At 40.3% G+C, this 23,911-nt stretch overlaps 1 pseudogene; it reads left to right on the forward strand.

The window, feature by feature from the left end:
* Positions 1–2,602: 2,602 nt before the first annotated feature.
* LOC102268469 (glutamate dehydrogenase, mitochondrial-like) lies at positions 2,603–23,373 on the forward strand (annotated as a pseudogene).
* Positions 23,374–23,911: the final 538 nt, after the last annotated feature.

Here is a 23,911-nt window from a genome sequence, read left to right on the forward strand (position 1 = left end):
CATATGTTTGTTATTTCCTTTATAACCCTGCCTGTATGATCTATTCACTATTGAAAATGGGGTATTGAGTTCTGCTCTTATTATTTTTGTCAGTTTTTCCCTTTGGTTCTGCTTATACTTGCTATATATATATTTAGGTGCTTCAAAATTGGATATATATATATTTACAACTGTCATATCATCTTGATGAACTAACTCTTTATTATATAATGACCTTCTTTGTCTCATATGACAAAGTGTACAGTTTTTGACTAAAAATCTGTTTTGTCTGATATAAATATAGCCAGTCCTGCTCTCGTTTGTGTACCATTTGCCTGAAATATCTTTTCTCATCCCTTTACTTTCAGCCTATGTGCGTGTGTGATAGCATACAGCTGGATAGTTTTAATCCATTTAACTCATCTGTTTGGAGAATTTAATCCATTTATGTTTAAATAATTATTAATATGTAACTATCAGTAATTACCATTATTACCATGTTGTTGTATTCTATTCTGTAGTTGCTTTGTTTCTTCCTTCCCTTCTTGCTATCTTGTTTTGTGATTTATTGAAATTCTGCAACAGTTTGCTCCGATTCCTTTTTTTAAATATAAATTAATTTATTTTAATTGGAGGCTAATTACTTTACAATGTTGTATTGGTTTTGCCATACATCAACATGAATCCATCACGGGTGTACACGTGTTCCCCATCTTTTGTGTATCTTCTAGAGGTTTACATTCCCATGAGACATATCCTACAGTATGTCTTTTTAAGCTGGTAACAGCAACTGAATACAAAAACTCTACATTTTTTCATTTCCCTTCACATTTTATGTCATTGATATCACTAGACCTCTTTATAATATGTATCCATTAAAAATTATTGTATTGATAGCTATAGCTACTTTTAATACTTTTAACTTTCACACTAGCACTACAAGTGATTTAATAAGCACCACCCTTACAATATTTAAGTCTTCAAATTTGATTATATATATCCCATTTCCAGTGAGATTCATACTTATGTTTTCCTCCTGCTGTTTAATATCCTTTCAACTTGAAGAACTCCCTTTAGCGTTTGTTGTATGCCAAGTCTAGTCATGATCAAGCTTTTGTTTGTCTGGGAAAGTCTTTATCTCCACTTTATTTCTGAAGAGTAGCTTTGCCAGGTAAAGTATTCTTGGTTAGCAAGTTTGTTTGTTTGTTTTCAACACTTAGATTGTATCATCTTACTCCCTTGTGGCATACAAGGTGTCTGCCGAGAATACTCTTTTGGGACTTCCCTTGTATGTGGTAATTCACTTTTCCTTGCTGCTTTCCAAATTCTATTTGTCTTTGACCTTAGACAATTTGATTATAATGTCTCAATGAAGATTTCCTAATGTTCAGCCTCCTTGGAATTTTTAAGCATTGTGGATCTAGATGTTAACTTCCCTACCAGATTTGGGAATTTTTTCTGTCATTATCTCATTAAATAAGCTTTCTACCATTTTCACTTTCCCTGTTCCTTCTGTGGCTTTCAAAGAGCCCATATTATGTCATTTGATGGTGTCCCATAGTCATATAGGCATTCTTTACTCTTCTCAGTTCTTTTCTTTTTATTCTTCTGAATTTCAAATTATTTGTCTTCAAGTTCAATCGTTCTCTTTTCTTCTTGATCAAGTCTGCTGTTGAAGACCTCTATTGAATTTTTCATCACAGCCATTCTTCAGTCCCAAGAGTTTGTCTGGTTCTTTTTTATAGTTTTCATTTCCTTGTTGAACTTCTCATTTTGCCGTTTTCTTGATTTCCGTTCACTGGTCATCTTCTCTTCTGGCTTAAAGATTCTTTAATATAACTGTTTAGAATTGCAATTGATCTCCATTCCTTTGAGATCCATCACTGGATCTTTTTGTTCTTTTGGTGGTGTTACGTTTCCTTGATTCTTCATGTTCCTTGAATTCTTGCATTTGTCTCTTTATTTGAAGAAGCAGTCCTCTTCCAGTCTTTACTGACTGGCTTCAAAAGTGAAAGATCTTCACCAGTCAGCCCAGCCAAAGATTTTGGGAGTCTTTCAGGTCTTTCCTATGGGTGCACTCTTCTCTGTTTTCTTGTTACCTCTTTAGGAGAGGCCTTCTCTTAATCCCAAAAAGTCAGTCTGGGTACTGAGAGCCTCCTGTTTATTTTCCCCAGAGTATTCAAGATTCTTTCAAATGTTCCTTCTCTCATTCTCACATAGTTTTGCCAGCTGCTGATATCTTCATACCATCTGAAGAGGCTTTTACTTGCCATCTGCAGAGGCTAACATGTTACCATCTCAAGGTTATGTGAAATACTAGGAGCATTTGTGGAGAAGGCAATGGCAACCCACTCCAGTACTCTTGCCTGGAAAATCCCATGGATGGAGGAGCCTGGTAGGCTGCAGTCCACAGGGGTCGCTAAGAGTCGGACACGACTGAGCGACTTCACTTTCACTTTTCACTTTCATGCATTGGAGGAGGAAATGGCAACCCACTCCAGTGTTCTTGCCTGGAGAATCCCAGGGACAGCGGGGCCTGGTGGGCTGCTGTCTATGGGGTCACACAGAGTTGGACACGACTGACGCGACTTAGCAGCAGGAGCATTTGTCAGTCAGTTGAGGGATGTTACTGACAGGTGAGAAGTCAAAAGGTGTTCTGGATAACCCTCTTGGTGGAGTTCACCTAGATCTAATAGGTGATCTGCAGCTGGTTCTGGAGATCCATGTAGTGAATGCCATGAGTGCCGCCCCTTTCTTCTGTTCCCAACTCCCCCAATACTATTCAGCTGTGCCAATCACCTTAGCCATCTGGGTGGGATTAGACAGAAGTGGGCCTCCTAGTCAATGTCTTATAAGCCTGGGAAATCAGAGAGCTAATTCCACTCTCACTTCCCTCATAGGAGAAATCACAGGTTGAGAGGGTCTCTACTGGCACTAAGCTATGCTGCCTTTGGGGAGGAGTGTCTTGGGTGGGGGCGGGGGGGAGTGAAACTGTCTTTCTTATCCTCTTCAATGCATCTATTCATGGATTTCTTTTGCTTAAATGAGGTTTTGGAAGCTCTCCCCTGGACTCCTGATTTCCCAAAAGGTATTTCCATCCATGGATGGTTGTCAAAATTAATGTTTATGCTGAAGATATGAGGGCTGTAACCTCCTATTCTGACACTTTTTTTATGTCACCTATCTAGTGACTCATCAGATTTTTACCACCCTTTCTTTCCAGAAAATCCTTTGAAGACACAATGAAACCAAAGGTGGGTAAGACTTCCAAATATACTAGTTCCTTTGGGCTTCCCTGGTAGCTCAGACGGTAAAGCGTCTGCCTGCAATGAGGGAGACCTGGGTTCGATCCCCAGGTCAGGAAGATTCCCTGGAGAAGGAAATGGGAACCCACTCCAGTACTCTTGCCTGGAAAATTCCATGGATGGAGGAGCCTGGTAGGCTACAGTCCATGGGATTGCAAAGAGTCAGATATGACTAAGCAGCTTCACTGGTTGGGAATCAAGGTTCCTGGGGAAAGCAGAGGTGAACAGGATGTGTCCAGGAGGCAGGAAAACTGTCTAACAAGAACCATATCTTGGAAGACTTGGGCACTATAGCTCAGAATGCTCTTGATCAAGTGGTGGGTCATTGTGCACCAAGACTAAGTAACATCTTCAATGCCACAACTACACTCAGTTCAGTTCAGTTCATTCGCTCAAGTCATGTCCGACTCTTTGTGACCCCATGAATTGCAGCACGCCAGGCCTCCCTGTCTACCACCAACTCCTGGAGTTCACTCAAACCCACATCCATCGAGTCAGTGATGCCATCCAGCCATCACATCCTCTGTCGTCCCTTTTCCTCCTGCCCACAATCCCTCCCAGCATTGGAGTCTTTTCCAATGAGTCAACTCTTCGCATGAGGTGGCCAAAGTACTAGAGTTTCAGCTTTAGCATCATTCCTTCCAAAGAACACCCAGGGCTGATCTCCTTTAGAATGGACTGGTTGGATCTCTTTGCAGTCCAAGGGACTCTCAAGAGTCTTCTCCAATACCACAACTACACTAGATGACTTCAAAAGCAGGCAGGCTATATATGTGGGTATTAATAAGGTGAGTCATCATAGGAGTCTGCTTATATCTATTACCGACTAGTTAGATTAAGAGATGACAAGGCATATGGGCTGAAAAATGGCTCAATAGGGCTGAAGAAGACTTAGGGCTGCCTGACAAATGGCATGCTTTTGAGTGTCCATCTCAACTCCAAAAAATGCGTCATATTCTATCTGTTTCATGATGTGTCAGTTCCGATTCTGGGAGAGTTAAGGTAATGTTCCCAATATGTGTATCTTATTTCAACAGGCAGTAGAATTAACGATCACTGAAACCCTGTGGGATCAGGTGAGTACAGAGGGGTCCTCTTTGACAGCATGGTGAGAGATGAGAGAAGGGAGAGAAGCTTAAAAAAGGAGTACATTTCCTTCCCCATGAGTAATTTACTGATTGATGGTAAGGAATTCCCATGCTCCCTCCCATCTTGTTCTACTACTCATCTAGTCCCAAATCCTCAGACACTCGTTGTGTTTGTGCATCTCAGTGCCCATTCTCAACATCCACTTCTCTGTTAGATAAGCCCTTTCAAGTATATTTTCTCTACCAGCATTGTATAAACACTGTAAAATTAATAATTTAAATCTCATCCACTAGCAAGTACCTTAGGGCAAGTACTGAAAAACCCATATATTTTAACTCTCATATGAGAGGAAGACAATTTACCATTTTGATACGAAAATTAAAGATCCTAACTCCATTTCTTATCAGAAAGAAATATTTTACCTCCAGAGCCACTCAGATGATATGACAAATTGTCTGCCAATAGCCCTTGATTCCTATGTCATAAAAAATAAAGATTTGGCTCTTCCAGAATGAGGTACCTTCAAAATTAACCTCTCAAAAATAAATACGTCAACCTAAAGAGTAGACACGTTTAATTTCATTCATTTGAATGAAAAGTTAACTATAAAATGACTAATTTCTGCATAATAACTAGTGAGCTGTTGTTTCTGAGGGAAACATGCCAATTGTTTCTGGAGTTCCTGTTTGTAACATGATTATGATCGTGTCATTAGCACAGAAGAGGATTCTTTTGTCCCATCGACTATGGTAAAAAGTCTATATAAAGGCATTAAAAGACATAGAATTTGCTTAAGTCACTCATATATAATTTAAACATAATTTCAATAGGTGGGACATCATTCTGTTTTGATTATTTACAGTGATAAACTGCTTTGTTACTGAATTTCTTTAGAGTATTTTAATAAAGATTCTGAAGAAGAATAAATGCCAGATTCACTCTGTGGCATCAGAAATTACCAACATGATTTTTTTAATGCTTCAAAATGTTCTACAGACCACCAAATTTATTGACAATAATTTAAATCAGAATAATGGCCAGTAGCAGAAACATTCATGGAGCTTTCCTGTCCTTTAACTTAATATATTTGAGAGATTCATACCTGTTATTGGAGAGGTCTGAGGTGTTGAAAAGAAAGGAATATGAGTTTGTACTTGGATGTGAAGAACTGCCCTTTGTGTGATTATGAAAAACAGGGTGTTTTAACATCATTTCAAGGAAATTAGATCAAATCATTAGAATTGTTTTAAAGAGAACAAGTCGAAAAAAAAATCTTCTTTTATAGAAGACAGATTAATCATATGTTTGGTAATGAATGAAACTGTTGAATCTATCAAGAGAGTGTTCTGGGTTCTGAAAACTTTTTGAGTTGAAAGAGAAATACAGGTTCATTAGGTCACCAATGGGAATTTGTTGCTTTCAGTCTTCTAACTGAGGCAATGTCATGAGCAGTTACGCTCAGAATCCACATGATTAAGCCCTGCATTTTGAAAATGCTTTAAAATAGACTTGTATTTAGAGAATGGGAGAGAAAATTATTTTAATTCTATAAAAAGGGATGTCTTTTTCACTTTGATGAAATTTCCTTGTTTCCCCAGAAATAGAAAAATGACAACCAAGGTGGCAATTCTCAAATATAGAAACACAAGATTTCACTTTATATTTAAATGATCTATTAGTGCAGAAGCTAACTATACTCATTAGTAGCCAAAGAAAACTGCTATAAACTTTCACAGAACACAGATATTCAGTTGGAGTTTCTGAGACCTTTCCAAAATTATCCGCTATTTCAGCTTCCCAATCTTGACATTCTAGTTGCATACACATTTAAACTGTGATATAGAGATGAGAATTAGAGGAAAAGTAATCACTTCTGAACCTATAATAGCGATTATCCACATGAAGCAAAGCAGAAAAAGACTTTAAATCAAAGACTATTAATTCTTTAAATTAAAAGAAAAAGTAAGTGAAAGTCTCCATAGCCTCTCTCCTGCAAGGCCCCACTGAACAACACTATGTAATGTAATCAAATTATGTTGTACAAAAATAACTAATGTTCTTATAATTACTGTATTACTAAAGAGTTGATTATATAACAGTCAGAAAACCATCCTATGGGGAACCAGTACATAATTGGATACTTACCACGTAATAAAAGATGAATATAAAACAAATATAAATATATGAGATTTATATAAATATATAAGAGATGAATATAAAACTGCAGATGGTGAATGCAGCCATGAAATTAAAAGATGCTTGCTACTTGGAAGAAAACTTATGACCAACCTAGACAGCATATTAAAAAGCAGAGACATTATTTTGCCAACAAAGGTCTGTCTAGTCAAAGCTATGGTTTTTCCAGTAGTCATGTATGGATGTGAAAGTTGGACTATAAAGAAAGCTGAGCACCAAAGAATAGATGCTTTTGAACTGTGGTGTTGGAGAAGACTCTTGAGAGTCCCTTGGACTGCAAGGAGATCCAACCAGTCCATCCTCAAAGAAATCAGTCCTGAATATTCATTGAAAGGACTGATGCTAAAGCTGAAACTCCAATACTTTGGCCACCTGATGTGAAGAACTGACTCTTTTGAAAAGACCCTGATGCTGGGAAAGACTGAAGGCAGGAGGAAAAGGGGATGACAGAAGATGATATGGTTGGATGGCATCATCAACTCAATGGACATGAGTTTGAGTAAACTCTGGGAGTTGGTGATAGACAGGGAAGCCTGGCGTGCTGCAGTCCATGGGGTCGCAAAGAGTCGGACACAACTGAGTGACTGAACTGATAAAGAATGAACACAGGGTTGATGAGAAGCAATAAGCTGATAATTGGCACAGCCCATCCCACTGACTATTCAGATTCTATATGCTCCCTTATAAGCATGTGAAAGTAGGAAAGTCCACTATACCATTCAGGTATGACCTATATCAAATTCCTTATGATTACACAGTGGAGATTACAAATAGATTCAAGGGATTAGATCTGGTAGACGGAGTGCCAGAAGAACTATGGACAGAGGTTTGTAACATTGTACAGGACACAGTGACCAAAACCATTTCAAAGAAAAAGAAATGCAAGAAGGCAAAGTGGTTGTTTATGGAGGCTTTACTAATATCTGAGGAAAGAAAAGAAGCAAAAAGCAGGGGAGAAAGGGAAAGATATACACAACTGAATGCACAGTTCCAGAGAAAAGCAAGGAGAGATAAGAAAGCCTTCTTAAACTAACAATGCAAAGAAATAGAGGAAAACAAAAGAATGGAAATGACTAGAGGTCTCTTTAGGAAAACTGGAGATATCGAGGGAATACTTCAAACAAGGATGGCATGATAAGGGACCTAACAGAGGTATAGATTAAGAAGAGGTAGCAAGAATACACAGAAGAATTGCACAAAAAAGGTCTTTATGACCCAGATAACCATAATGGTGTGGTCACTCACCTAGAGCCAGACATCCTGGCATGTGAAGTCAAGTGGGCCTTAGGAAGTATTACTACCAACAAGGCTAGTGGAGGTGATTGAATACCACCTGAGCTATTTAAAATACTAAAAGATGATGCTGTTAAAGTGCTGCACTCAAAATGTCAGCAAATTTGGAAAACTCAGCAGTGGCCACAAGACCGGAAAAGATCAGTTTTTATTCCAATCCCAAAGAAGGGCAATGCCAAAGAATGTTCAAGCTACCATACAATTGTGCTCATTTCACAAGTTAGCAAAGTAATGCTCAACATCCTTCAAGCTAGGTTTAGCAGTACATGAACTGAGAACTTCCAGACATACAAGCTGGATTTCGAAGAGGCAGAGGAACCAAAGGTCAAATTGCCAACATTTGCTGGATCATAGAAAGCAAGCGAGTTACAGAAAAACATCTACATTTGCTTTATTGACTATGTTAAAGCCTTTGATGTGTGGATCACAACAAACTATGCAGATAAAGAGACGGGAGTGCCAGACCACCTCACCTGTCTCCTAAAAAACCTGTATGCAGGTCAAGAAGCAATGGTTAGAACCGGACATGGAACAATAGACTGGTTCAAAACTGGGAAAGGCTCTATATTGTCACTCTGCTTATTTAATTTTCTATGCAGAGTGTATCATGCAAATGTCAGGCTGGTTGAATCACAACTTGGAATCAAGATTGCCAGGAGAAATATCAATAACCTCAGATACGCAGATGATATCACTTTAACACCAGAAAGTGAAGAGCCTCTTTATGAGAGGGTAAAAGAGGAGAGTGAAAAAGCTGACTCAAAACTCAACATTCAAAAAACTAGTAAGATCATGGCACCCGGTCCCATCACTTCATGGCAAATAGATGATGAAAAAGTGGAAATAGTGACAGATTATATTTTCCCGGGCTCCAAAATCACTGTGGACAGTGACTGAAGCCATGAAACTAAAAGACACTTGCTCTTTGGAAGGAAAACTATGACAAACCTAGACAGCATATTAAAAACCAAGGACATCACTTTGCCAACAAAGGTCCATATAGTCAAAACTATGGTTTTTTCAGTAGTCATATACAGATGTGAGAGTTGGACCATAAAGAAAACTTGAATGCCAAAGAATTGATGCTTTCAAATTGTGGTGCTGGAGAAGACTCCTGAGAGTCCCCTGGACTGCAAGATCAAACTAGCCAATCCTAAAGAAAATCAACCCTGAATATTCACTGGAAGGACTGACGCTGAAGCTTTAATACTTTGGCAACCTAATACGAAGAGCTGACTCACCTGAAAGCCTGTGATGCTGGGAAAGATTGACGACAAAAGGATATGGGGATGTTAGAGGATGAGATGGTTAGATAGCATCACTGACTTAAAGCACATGAATCCGAGCAAACTCCAGAGGACAGAGGAGCCTGGGGTGCTGCAGTCCAAGGAATTGCAAAGAGTCGGACACAACTTAGTGAATGAACAACAAAGCATGTTAAAATTCCTGAATATCAACAAAAACAATTCTACATTTCAACTGAATAAGATATACCTATCTGTCTTAAAGTCCTCATCCTTTACCCACAAAGAAGAAACTCAGACTACCAATAGTCACTGTATCCATCTATGTCTGGATGAAGAATATAGGTACATGTTTAGTTTTAGAAGAATCTGCCAGAGCTTTTCCCACAGTAATCATACACTTCTGTTCTTCTTCCAACAATATATGAGAGTTTGAGCTTCTCTATGTTCTCATCAACACATGGTCTTGGTCTACTGGTGTGTTATAATCTAAATGCAAATGTGTTGATTTCCACAGCTATGTTTAGCTTCACAACAAACACCAATGAAATGAAGTACAGTAGTGGGTTTCATTGACATTCCTTTCACAACTTGGCCTTCTTTAAATAACTTCCTGTATTTCACCCACCTACCATAAATGGTGGCCCAGAAATATGAATGAGAGTGGAATTCAATGGGATTTATTTCTTTGAGCTAGGAAGCCATAGTCTGTTGGCATTCATACCCTACAGCCTAATAATGACTGAGAGATTCTATATATAAAATCCTTTTGTAATAAAGTCTGTAACATTAATTTTTCCATAATTTTTTTCCTCTGTCAGGTGCTAATGGCCTTTAAGGATATACAAAATGAGGTGAGATTAAATTTCCATTCTCCAAATTCCCTGGCCATATCACTTCTCTTGCTTCTGATTTTCCTATAGCCTTCTGTGCTGTTGACTTTGATCAAGCTTTTAATTTCATTTCTTTATCTAGGGATTTCTCCATTAAAAGACTAGCACTCATTTGTCAGTCTAGTAAGTAAAACCAGAAGATGCCTAACAATTCCCTTATGAAAATATGATACTACAGAGAGAAAATCATATCTATCAGAACTACTCTCAGCAAGAATACTATGCAGTTATGTGAAACAGATAGGTGACTGAGTTGGGAGGATCCAAATGACATGGTAAATTATTAGGATCGTATGTTTGTTAATTATAGGGTAGTACAAATTAGAGTCCAGAGCGAAACTTCACTCTACAACAATCCTCCTCTTCTGCTCTTTCATGTAGGTTCTAGTATTTTTTATATACAAACACTAATTAAATATCTAAAAATATAGTCAAAAATGGAGTATATTATTGGCCTACCCCAGACATTGAGTTACTACATTTGCTTGCTCAAGGTGTTGATATGTCTCAGTCCTATCAAGGTTGGACCAAAAGGACCTGAAAGAAATTTCCTCTGCTTCACTAACTGGATAACTCATAGCCTTTGAACTAAGCCTTTTTCTATAGTCCAAGAAGCCATGCCATTGTATCCTGCTGCTGTGTCTGGGACTTGCCCTAGGAAAAAACTACAGCAGCCTCTGCCTCTGGCTGGAGGTAAAAAGGAGAAGAGATCAAAAGCTTGGTATTTTCACAAAGTATTCCTCGGCCTCAGGGCACCTCATATTACCCAGAATTTTAGTCCCCTGAGTCCTTCCTAAGTGTCCTCCAAGCAGGACTTGAGCTAGTGAGAGAAGGAGGTTTGTCCATAAGTGGGACTCACATGTGTTGATTTCATCCTCACAAGGCCCATAAGCAAAGTTAAATGTCCCACCTGACATCTTCTGTGCTGAAGCTCTATTCTAGGTCTAGTGGTTCTTCTGGAGTTCATCAGACACAGTCCCTGCCCTCATGGAACACCTGGGCTGGAGCAGACTGTTACGTCAGTCTGACAAACACTTTCAAACATATAGACACACTGAGAGAAGAAAATCAAGCAAAAGATATCTGGGAGAGACTGAACTAGAAAGCACTTCCTTGCCCCAGAGCACTGTTACGTAGAAACACCATCTAGCCAGCTCCTAGGAGCTCAGGGGCCCCAAACTACATAGCATCAGCAGCTATTTACTCTGGGGTGAGTAAGAGGGAATTTTTTAAAAAACAGATACTTAAAGGCTCATCTCAGAGAACCAATGCATAGAGGGTCTTTTCAAATGAGTCAGTTCTTCACATCATGTGGCCAAAGTATTGGAGTTTCAGCTTTAGCATCCGTCCTTCCAATGAATATTCAGGACTGACTTCCTTTAGGATGGACTGGTTGAATCTTCTTGCTGTCCAAGGGACTTGCAAGAGTCTTCTCCAAACCACAGTTCAAAAGCATCAATTCTTCGGTGCTCAGCTTTCTTCAGAGTACAACTCTCACATCCATACATGACTAATAGAAAAACCATAGCTTTGACTAGATGGACCTTTGTTGGCAAAGTAATGCCTCTGCTTTTTAATATGTTGTCTAGGTTGATCATAGCTTTTCTTCCAAGGAGCAAGGGTCTCTTAATTTCATGGCTGCAGTCACCATCTGCAGTAATTTTGGAGCCCCCCAAAATAAAGTTTCCCACTATTTCCATTGTTTCCCCATCTATTTGCTATGAAGTGATGAGACTGAATGCCATGATCTCTGTTTTCTGAACGTTGACTTTTAAGACAACTTTTTCACTCTCCTCTTTCACTTTCATCAAGAGGCTCTTGTTCTTCACTTTCTGCCATGAGGGTGGTGCCATCTGCATATCTGAGGTTACTGATATTTCTCCTGGTAATCTTGATTCCAGCTTGTGCTTCATCCAGCCCATCATTTCTCATGATATACTCTGCATATAAGTTAAATAAGTAGGGTGACAATACACAGCCTTGACGTAATCCTTTACCAATTTGGAACAAGTCTGTTGTTCCATGTCCAGTTCTAACTGTTGCTTCCTGACCTGCATAAAGATTTCTCAGAGTCAGGTCAGGTAGTCTGGTATTCCCATCTCTTGAAGAATTTCCACAGTTTGTTGTGATCCACACAGTCAAAGGCTTTGGTGTAGTCAATAAAGCAGAAATAGATGTTTTTTTGCAACTATCTTGGTTTTTTGATGATGCAACGGATGTTGGCAATTTGACCTCTGGTTCCTCTACCTTTTCTAAATCCAACTTGAACATCTGGAAGTTCATGGTTCACGTACTGTTGAAGCCTGGCTTGGAGAATTTTGAGCATTACTTTGCTAGTGTGTGAGATGAGTGCAATTGTGCGGTAGTTTGAGCATTCTTTGGCATTGCCTTTCTTTGGGATTGGAATGAAAACTGACCTTTTCCAGTCCTGTGGCCACTGCTGAGTTTTCCAAATTTGCTGGCATATTGAGTGCAGCACTTTCACAGTATCATCTTTCAGGATTTGGAATATCTCAACTGCAATTCCATCACCTCCACTAGCTTTGTTCGTAGTGATGCTTCCTAAATCCCACTTGACTTCACATTCCAGGATGTCTGGCTCTAGGTCAGTGATCACACCATTGTGGTTATCTGTGCCACGAAGATCGTTTTTGTATAGTTCTTCTGTGTATTCTTGCCACCTCTTCGTAATATCTTCTGCTTCCCTTAGGTCCATACCATTTCTGTCCCTTATTGTGCCCATCTTTGCATGAAATATTCCTTTGGTATCTCTAATTTTCTTGAAGAAATCTACGGTCTTTCTCGCTCTATTGTTTTCCTCTATTTCTTTGCGTTGATCATTAAGGAAGGCTTTCTTTCTCTCTCTTCTTGCTATTCTTTGGAACTCTGCAATCATATGGTTATATCTTTCCTTTTCTCCTTTGCCTTTAGCTTCTCTTCTTTTCTCAGCTATTTGTAAGGCCTCCTCAGACAACCATTTTGCCTTTTTGTATTTCTTTTTCTTGGGGGTGGTCTTGATCATTGCCTCCTGTACAATGCCATGAACCTCTATCCATAGTTCTTCAGGGACTCTATCAGATCTAATCCCTTGAATCTATATGTCACTTCCACAGTATAATCGTAAGGGATTTGATTCAGGTCATACCTGAATGATCTAGTGGTTTTTCCTACTTTCTTCAATTTAAGCCTGAATTTGGCAATAAGGAGTTCATGATCTGAGCCACAGTCAGCTCCTGTTCTTGTGTTTGCTGATTGTATAGAGCTTTCCCATCTTCAGCTGCAAAGAATATAATCAATCTGACTTTGTTATTGACCATCTGGTGATGTCCAGGTGTAGAGTCTTTTCTTGAATGAGGAGAGTGAAAGTGAAAAGAAAAGTGAATGTCACTCAGTCGTGCCCTGCTCTTTGTGATCCCATGGACTGTAGCCTGCCAGGCTCCTCTGTCCATGGGATTCTCCAGGCAAGAACACTGAAGTGGGTTGCCATTCTATTCCCTGGGGGATCATCCCAACCCAGGGATCAAACCTAGGTCTCCTGCCCGAAGAGAATGAAAGAGGCCAGAAAACAGCACAGAAAGGCCAGAAAAAATAAAAGAGGACAGGTCATTGCATGAATCATTATGACTGTAGGTAATGAACTGTGTATCTCCTACCCCTAATAAGGCCAGAGTTTGTCCTATTTATTATTCAGCAAACATTTATTGAATATGCTATATGCAGTGCATTGTGTTTGATGTGAGGCATAAAAAAACAACACACGCTCTTTCAGGAAACTTGGAATTTCATTACATTCCCAAGAAGCCCACATGTCTCACACAGACACCCCTATAATTTTACCAAGTCTAGCTGGTACACTGAAGAGGAGAGTGGCCCCTGACTCTCTGACTTTCTCTCATTTTTTTCAGCTGCAAGAAGATGCTCGGACTCGAGGTAAAAAGCAATATTTCAAGGTTTGGGTAAACCAAGGGTGAGGGGAGGGAATAAGAACGAGTTTATATCAAAGTCTCAACGTGGGAGCTTCATTTGGCTGAAAGCTGGAGTCTGGGTCCCGCTAGTCTCTCCTCTTTCTGGTCCAGTTATCTGGACAGAGACAGCAGGGTCCCTTTCTCCCTTGGAATGGCTGTTGAGGGCCAGAGGACACTCTCAGCCCTGTCAGACATGGCACTTGTCAGGAGAGGAGAGACAACAATCGGAGGGAAGCTTCCCAGCTCTGTGTTTAGGGTTTAGGAGGCACAGAAGAGTGGGGAAGCCAAAATGGAATGATTATTTAGGGTAGTCAAATTATAGTACTCAAATGATCATATGCAGATTTTAAGTTTCAAATTAAAACATGTAGGTGCTGTGCTTAGTTGGCTCAGTCATGTCCAACACTTTGCAACCCCATGAACTGTAGCATACCAGGCTCCTCTATCCATGGGGATTTTCCAGGCAAGAATACTGGAGTGGATTGCCATGCCCTCCTCCAGGAGCCTAGAATTATAGCATAAATTTAGCCATAGTTGGAGTTCCTTCTTTTCCAAAAAGAAACTTATAAATAAGGGCTTTTCAAATATTTGAATGTATACAAATTACCTTGGTACTTAATTCAATAGGCCTGAGACTCATGTGATGCTGGAACCTGTGGTTCATGAATCAGACTTTGAATACTAAGGATATAAATGAATTCACTGAAATATCCTCTAATGTCACAAACACACACTACTATATATAAAACAGATAACCAACAAGGACTTACTGTATAGCACAGGGAACTCCACTCAACATTCCATAACAACCCATATGGGGAAAGAATCTGAAAAAGAATGAATATACGTATACATAAAATTGAATCACTTTGCTGTACACCTGAAACTGACATAACATTGGAAATCAACTACTTTTTTATTTTTAATTCAATGTATATTATTTTAATATTTGTCCATAAGAACATTTATAACTGATCATCTAATTTGGGTTAAATGTGTCACTGTGCTTAGTTGTTCAGTTGTGTCTGACTCTTTGTGATCCCACGGACTATAGCCCACCAGGATTCTCCAGGCAGGAATACTTGAGTTGGGTGCCATTGCCTACTCCAAGAAATCTTCCTGGTCCAGGGATCAGACCCATGTCTCTTCTGTCTCCTGCACTGGCTGGTGGATTATTTACCACTAGTGACTCCTGGGAAGCCCAAAAGTATCACTACTCAGTTTTGTCTTTTGAAGTGTTCTCCAAACAGGACTTGCTCAGTGATGTAAGCTATTTTGTTTTCTTTCTGTAGCATATGCTATCTCTGTACAGTTTGGAGGTGGTCTTAGCTTTGGAGGTGCACATAAGATTAATAGCATTCAGTGAGTGGTGTACTGAAAGTATCCGTAAGTTACCACCCAGGTATACACGTGTTCCCCTTGTTGATGTATGGCAAAACCAGTACGATATTGTAAAGTCATTAACCTCCAATTAAAATAAATAAATTTATATTAAAAAAAAAAAGTTACCACCCAGGAATCTCTGCTGAATTCTGAATATCAGTTTCCATTCCTTGGGCCCATGCAGGGCAGCAGACAGGACCAAAAATATGGAAATATGGCCAAGCAGAATCCATCTTGAGGTACAGGGAAAACTTCTCTTGGCGGCCAAGGCCTAAAGGTCTTCAGGTCAAAAGGGTTAAGTTTATCTAAGCTTGAAAGATGTTCTCCTTTATTCAAGGAAGGCTGTTTTCCAAATAGGTCACTACAGGCCCTGGAATACCTGCTTGATGACCCAATGTCAAAAACATGGATTTAGGATCTTGATTGTTGTTGTTTTCTGCTTCCTAAAAGGTGGGTGGGTGGGGGAATTCAGAATAAGACAAGAGGAATTCTTCTCATTGTATTTTCCATACTAGAAAAGGAGACAAGGTGGATTAGAAGACAGAGCTAGCAAGGAGACAGAGATAGCATATGCTGCAGAATGAAAACAAAATAGCTTACATCACTGAGCAAGTCCTGTTTGGAGAACACTTCAAAAGACAAAACTGAGTAGTGATACTTCTGGGCTTCCCAGGAGTCACCAGTGGTAAAGAATCCACTAATGACACCAATCTAGTGTCAGTGCCCTGGGACTGAGGAATTGGACTAACTCCAAATGCCCAGAGCTGGTTAAATCTGGTGGCCATGATTCGATATATACTTTGTAAGTGACCAGATGTCCAGTGTCACGTTCTGCAACTGCCTCTCTGACAGGCCTATAGTTCTTTAGCTTCTCCACAAGTTCTGGTCTCTCCCACTTTGACTGGCCATACTCCAAACTAAGGATGTGAGCAGGGCTCAAGGCTTCTAAGGAGATACTTTCAGACCCCTGCAATGGAATGACTCCTTCCTGTGTCCCATTCAGGGATGAGCTCCGTGACACCCACATCATCTGCATCCAAGATTGGGTAAGTGACCCTCTTTTGAGAGTCCCTAAGGGAGATAGCATCCACCTGGATATGGTGTAGTGACTAGGAATACTGCAGTCTCTGAGCCTTGAGTCTTCAGAACACTGTACTTCCAACATATCTCTCTGGAGATGGTCCCCCACCACTCTCAATTAATGGTGAACTACAGAGCCAGGGCTTCTTCCTTCATCCTCAGCCCCACCAGAAATCTCTGGAATTTCAGGATCAGTCTGCACCTCACCATACAGATGTGGGGAAATTCTATTCACTCAATTTCGGAGAAGGCAATGGCACCCCACTCCAGTACTCTTGCCTGGAAAATCCCATGGACAGAGGAGCCTGGTAGACTACAGTCCATGGGGTCGCTAAGAGTCGGACACGACTGAGCAACTTCCCTTTAACTTTTCACTTTCATGCATTGGAGAAGGAAATGGCAACCCACTCCAGTGTTCTTGCTTGGAGAATCCCAGGGACGGGGGAGCCTGATGGGCTGCCGTCTATGGGGTCGCACAGAGTCGGACACGACTGAAGCAACTTAGCAGCAACAGCAGCATTCACTCAATTTAAGGGAAAAAAGGAGATGCAGAAAGAATGACAGATAAAAAAGGAAAGCCACACAAAGGAAAAAAAAAGTAAAATGAGGAACTTAGAAAGAGGACTTAGAAAAAGAAAATTTTAAAAACTTGAAAGTCCAATGCCTCAACACTGGGAGATGTCCATTTATTTTCCATCCAAAAGAAAGACTAGGAGGAAAAAAATCAGGCTATACCACCAGAGATTTAATTTAGATACTAGGAAAAACTTAGTGAAAACGGAAAAACAGTGTACTGGGTAGTAAGAGAGCAGCAGCATATTCGGCAGAGGACTTGAAATGCTTTTAAAAATCACTTTGACCTGTTTCAGATACGGTTCCACCTGAACCAGGAAATGGATAAGGTCAACTTCCTAGATCCCTGTTTCAACCCAATTTGATCCTATTCTAGAGAGTTGACCCTAGTGAAGTAAAAAAGCATTCCTCTTAAAAAGATATATCCCTATAGTTTAAATTGATCATTGCTGAAACCATGAAAGGAATAATGCACTGGAGATCTCATATTTACATAAATCTTAAATGTAATTATTATAAACCTTTACATATGAAGAGCACTTTTGATTGGTCAAAACCATATTGGATCAATGATTTTACTTTATTTCAGTATCCCTCTCTGAGGCAAACATGAGGAATTTACCTGAATTTCCTGATGAAAACATGGGCTCTGATAAGACACATCTCCTAATCCCATTAAGGGCGCTCTCTTATAGGTCACAAGATCATCAGGGAATTGCAATTCCCAGAGCTAGTGATGCCTGTTACCGGTGAAGTCTGACAACAAAATAAATCCTTAAGGACAGTGGAGGCCAGGGAGGGGGCCCCAGGGATGGGATCTCTCTCCCTCATACATTCACAGCCTCCTCTTATTTGGTACAAAGCACCAAGACTTCAGATGCTGCAACGACCCCAAAGTTGGGAAGACTGCTGTCAGGCACTGGAGAGCAGCCATCAGGGATCCAGGCCCAAAACCTAAGAGGACAGTCCTCTGATCAATCAGCTTGCTACCCTCAACCCTAATCCAACAATCAATGAAGAAGACCACCTTCAGGTATTTCACCGAGGTCTTTCCCCTGAACTCCACCCTTCATATCCTCAGGAACCCAGGCCTCATCAAGTCCTCACTCTACTATGGCAGAGTAGCAAACTCCATTCCCTCTCCAAAGCTGGGGTTACCTGAGGAACAATCAGTTGAGAAGGTAGAAGCCTGAGGGCAGGGCCAAGCTGAGATCTTTCAGTTTCTTGATTGAGGAAGAGCCAGACAGAGTGAGTCAGGTACAGATCTGTATAGGGAGGAGTGTTCAGAAATTGAGAGAGATAATTATGGGATAGAGAAATGGAAAGATAGAAAGTTTAAAAACACAGTAAGAAACATGAGGTCCTTTATCCCCTTCGGGAAAGTACTCTGGAAACCTATGTTATTTTGAGGACTTAATTCAGAAACAAGAGTCAAATACTGTAGGTCCACAATAGACTTCATTGTCAAGATTTTCATTAATAAAGCAGTTAAATAAACTGCCCTCAAAGGAGCTGCTTAAGTGATAGCCCATTTCCTCAACCTTTCAAACTCCCTGACTCTCTAGTTTCATCTGACACCTAATCTCCTTTGGAGAAAAAGACCATTCTCAGATATTTATTTGTGTCACAGGCTAAGCTAGTGATACCCTCTCTATGGCCCTATATAAAACTTACTGGGAACTGCTGAAAACAGAATCTGAGTGATGAATGGTAGAGAAAATCAGGTTCATCTGCATGTGTCTAAGTACAATGACTCTGTGTATTTTCCTGAATAGTCCCATTTCAAATATTTTATCTCATCTCCCCCATATAGCATCAAAATACAAAATGTCCCAATATTTTGGCAACAAGATCACACCTTTCTGAAAGAATATATACACCCACAAAACCTCTGTCATCATTTCAAACTCACTTGTGACTCAGAAATTAAGGCAGAAAATGTCCTTTCTCCTCAGTACAGCATAGGCAGCAAGTGTAGGACAGCAAAGCGTGGGCACCTACAGAGAAAGACAATGGTGTACAACCAGTGGGTCTCCTCCCTCAGTGTGTGTTTGATATCCTGGGAAACAGTCATGAGGGCAGAAGTATCATCTGTAGGACTGATTTTAATTTCGGTGCCATCTTCCTGGTAAACTAAATTTCTTTTATTCTCATCCATATGACTATGAAATCCAGGGCACAGCTTTGGTTGCCTGAAAAACAAAGTTATTGGGAAGGCATCACCACTGATCTGGAAGAGGGAGTGATACTCATGGGCAGAGATGCCAAGGTCTATGTCTACAACCGGGAACCTGGAAATCAAGTGAGACCTACATACATCACAACTGCCAAGCAAAGAAACCAGCAAACAACTGATAAAAATAAATGTGGTGTAAAAGACGTCTATCCGATTGGCTCTTAGTGGGTAGTGGAATGTAGTGCTTGAATGTCCAAGTATGGTCTTGCATTTGGTTCAGAGAACAGCATAGGTTAGAAGAAGATCTGGATTAGAAAGTCACAAACCCATTTTAATTTTACCCAACTTATGGATTCATAGGTCTCAGTTTCCTCCCCTATAAATAAGGAAACATAACTAGAAAATGCTGGAGGCTCCTTTCATTTCTAATATCTTGTGATCTGACGAGCCTCACAGTCTATGACTCCAACATGGCTATATCCCCCAAAACTACAGAAAAAGCCAACTAGTCCAAAAATACTTCCTGCAAGAAAAAAACTACTTAGGATATTTATCAAAGATGTTGCAAACACATATAAAGCATATATCATGACATAAAAGGTGGAGTTTTTAATCATTACTTGTTCTTTTCCCAATAAAATTTAGACAAAAAGAAAATAACATATTAAAAATGATACAACATAGAATTTAAAACCAGTGGTGAGAATTTGTCACAATACCAGTAAAATAATAAATAAAAATCCATTCTAACAATAAAATAAGTTTTAAAAAGTATCACCTCATTAGATACTGACTTGGCATTTGTTGAGAGACAAATCTTGAGTTTTTAAATTGAGACTACAAAAGTAATGGAATTTTTTTCACATGATAGAGAGACCCCATAATTTCAGGGTTGTACTGAAAACAGAAACAACACAAGGATCCCTTATATTTTCATGCCAATTCAGAAGTATTTAAAATGCTTTCAGTGCTTTTCCCAGTTCCCAGAGCAGATAAATATAAATCCCTGTAAGACATTTTATAGAAGTTGACAGACAGTAAAATTCATCAAGAAAAATAGGCAAAAAAAATTTTTTAAGGACTATTGATGAAGTTACCTTCAAAATTTTACTTCTAAAAGTCAAGAGAATGAGAAGACAAGTCACATATTGGCAGAAAATATTTGCAAAAGACACATCAGATAAACAAAAATATACCAAAAAATGTTTAAAACTCAACAATAAGAAAATGAACAACTAAGTTTAAAAATTGAGAACAGACTGCTCACTAAAGAAGATATACAGATAGAAAGAGTTCAGTCGCTCAGTCATGTCCGACTCTTTGCGACCCCATGAATTGCAGCACGCCAGGCCTCCCTGTCCATCACCAACTCCCAGAGTTCACACAAACTCACGTCCATCGAGTCAGTGATGCCATCCAGCCATCTCATGCTCTGTCGTCCCCTTCTCCTCCTGCCTCCAATCCCTCCCAGCATCAGAGTCTTTTCCAATGAGTCAGCTCTTCGCATGAGGTGGCCAAAGTACTGGAGTTTCAGCTTTAGCATCATTCCTTCCAAAGAAATCCCAGGGCTGATCTCCTTCAGAATGGACTGGTTGGATCTCCTTGCAGTCCAAGAGACTCTCAAGAATCTTCTCCAACACCACAGTTCAAAAGCATCACTTCTTTGGTGCTCAGCTTTCTTCACAGTCCAACTCTCACATCCATACATGACTACTGGAAAAACCATAGCCTTAACTAGATGGACCTTGTTGGCAAAGTAATGTCTCTGCTTTTGAATATGCTATCTAGGTTGGTCATAACTTTCTTTCCAAGGAGTAAGCGTCTTTTCATTTCATGGGTTAATATTCCGGAAAGCATGAAAAAAAAATAAGTGCAAACGTGCTCTATAATCAAAATGTACCTCAAAGGGAAAGAAAAGAAGAAGGAGAGGGTGGGATGATGTGGGAGAATTGCGTTGAAACATGTATAATATCATATAAGAAACGAATCGCCAGTCCAGGTTCGATACAGGATACAGGATGCTTGGGGCTGGTGCACTGGGATGATCCAGAGGGATGATACGGGGAGGAAGGTGGGAGGGGGGTTCAGGATGGGGAACATGTGTATACCCGTGGTGGATTCATGTTGATGTATGGCAAAACCAATACAATATTGTAATTAGCCTCCAATTAAAATAAATACATTTAAATTAAAAAAAAAAAAGTTACTCTAAAAAAAAACAAACAAAAAACATAGCTCATAAAGCCCTGGTGAGGCAAGGCGAGAGAAGGCCTCGCGCGCTGGATGCCTGGTTCCACACCACTGTTTACCGTGTGGTTTGGCACCAACAGGCGGATTCGGCTCCTGCAGATCAGGTGGCTGGTGGCAAGAAGGGAGAGGACTGTGAAGAAGGTTCGAGTTTAGAAGGCAGCCTGCCCCCGGGCCAACGCAAGCACACCTCTCCTCGTGGCCCCTCCGCAGCACTCACAGGTGCTTTGGCCCTTGGCCTCAGTCTAACCACGCAGGCCGGCTCCACCCACCTGGCAGCACCATGGTAATCGTGATGAAGCTTAAAGTTGGTTTCTTCAAGCTGGCTCCTTCGGCCATGGTGCTAGCATAATGGAGGACAAGCTGATGGAAGTTGTCGAGACCTGGGAGAGTGAGGAGCAGAAGCGGTGCGTGGCATCCTGAGAATCATCAAACTCCGCAACCAAGTACATATTCAGTCCATCCCCATCCTGCGCCAGTACGGCTCCTGGGAGGTCAGTGAGGGCTACTGGGTCCAGCAGAGCTTAGCATTGCACACCCTGCAAAGTAAGTATTGGTTAGTGAGAAGATGTGAGTGCAGATAAAGTAAAAGCTTTGGTTTGCCTGCTGACGTATAAATGCGCTATGTTGATGTGCCATTTGGCAGTGCTAAAGCTGATGTTAAGATCAATCGCAGGAACCATACTGATAATTAAGTGGAAAAGATCACAAGGAAGTTCACCATGGAGCTGGAAAAACAGAGCTTTATTGGTCCCGGCATTGATGTGCCTTCCCCAGTCAGGGCCACAGGTGAGCGAGAAAATGTCCTGGATTGCTGATACCTGTGACAGCACCGTTGGGCACTGAGATATTAATGCACATCCCTGCTATTACTGGTAAATCCATCAGTCAGAGTGGCATCCACAGAGGTATCTCTGCCACTGGTAATGGTGTTTGCCATGGGATTGAAAATTTCCTCAATGAAGTTTCTTACACAAGCATTTTACGAATACACCGGGATTTGGAGATAAAACATTTCTTTCCAGAGATTTGGTAATGTGGGCCTATACTGTATGGCATATTTACATCATATTGGTGCTAAATGTGTTGATGGTGGTGAAGTTGATGGTAGCACATGAAATTCAGATGGCACTGACCCAAAGGAACTAGAAGACTACAAATTGCAACATGAATCAATTCTGGACTTCCCCAAGGCAAAACCCTTGGAAGGAAGCATCTTGGAAGCAGACTGTGACATACCAGTCCCTGCAGCCAATGAGAAGCAGTTGACCAAATCCAGTGCATTGAAAGCAAGATCATTGCTGAAGCTGCCAGTGGGTCAACAACTCCAGAACCTTAGTTTTTTCTGGGGAAGAACAGTATGGTTATTTCTGATCTCTACATGAATGCTAAGGGCTTCCCTGGTAACTCAGACAGTAAAGAATCGGCCCACAATGCGGGAGACCAGGGTTTGATCCCTGGGTCGGGAAGATCCCCTGGAGAAGGGAATGGCAACCCACTCCAGTATTCTTGCCTGGAGAATCCCATGGACAGAGGAGCCTGGCAGGCTACAGTTCATGGGGTCTCAAGAGTTGGACACAACTGAGTGACTAACACACATATACACACTTGAATGCTAAGGGAGTGGCTGAGGAATATAATCATGTCAGCTGTGGCCATTTGACCTTCAAATATGACAGATTCTAACCACCACTTGCTCACGTTTTTTCAAGAGAATTTAGAAAGAAAATTTGGAGGGTGTGGTGGAAATATTCCCATTGTACCCACAGCAGATTCTAAAACAGAGTACCAGGTACATCCAAGAAAGATATTGTGTAATTTGGTTTAGCTTACACTATGGAATTTTCTGCCAGGCAAATCATGCCCACAGCCACAAAGTATAACCTAGGATTGGCTGCCTATGTCAGTGCCACTGAGAAAGTCTTTGGGGTATACAATGAAGCTGGTTAACTTCTTCACTACCCTATTTATCTATAACTTCTGCTAAACTATCATAAGTTCTATAACCACAGATATCTTTTTCTGTTACAGACATTATTCTCAACAAGTCAACCCAAATCAGCCCTTTAAGAAAGAAATTAAGGTTTAGAATATCATAGACAGGTTGAAGAGTGTGAAAGTATTACAGAAATTAACTGTGCCAGAGGGCTGTTTGGAATATCATACCTTTAAATAAAAAGACTCTTTTCATCTAGTCATGCTCCCTTGCTCCATAGCTTGTTCTCAATATGTTAGTTACCTGTTGTTTGACCTCAGTAATCAGTTGCTTGCAATATTTTGCTCTTGCCAACTCTGAGATGGGACTGTAACTTCGCATTTAAGAAGTGGGTGTGTAGCATTTTCGGAAAGTGGTATGGTCCTTAAGTGAGTTTTATTACTTCACATCAGCAAAATAACTCAATTTCACAGGTTGCAAGCAAAAATAACAGTTGTTTCTCTTTATGAAATCCATTATTTTAGAATGAAGTAAGGACACGATGCTGTAATA

The sequence above is a fragment of the Bos mutus genome, chromosome 5 (genome assembly GCF_027580195.1).
Source record: "Bos mutus isolate GX-2022 chromosome 5, NWIPB_WYAK_1.1, whole genome shotgun sequence".
Taxonomy (NCBI): domain Eukaryota; kingdom Metazoa; phylum Chordata; class Mammalia; order Artiodactyla; family Bovidae; genus Bos; species Bos mutus.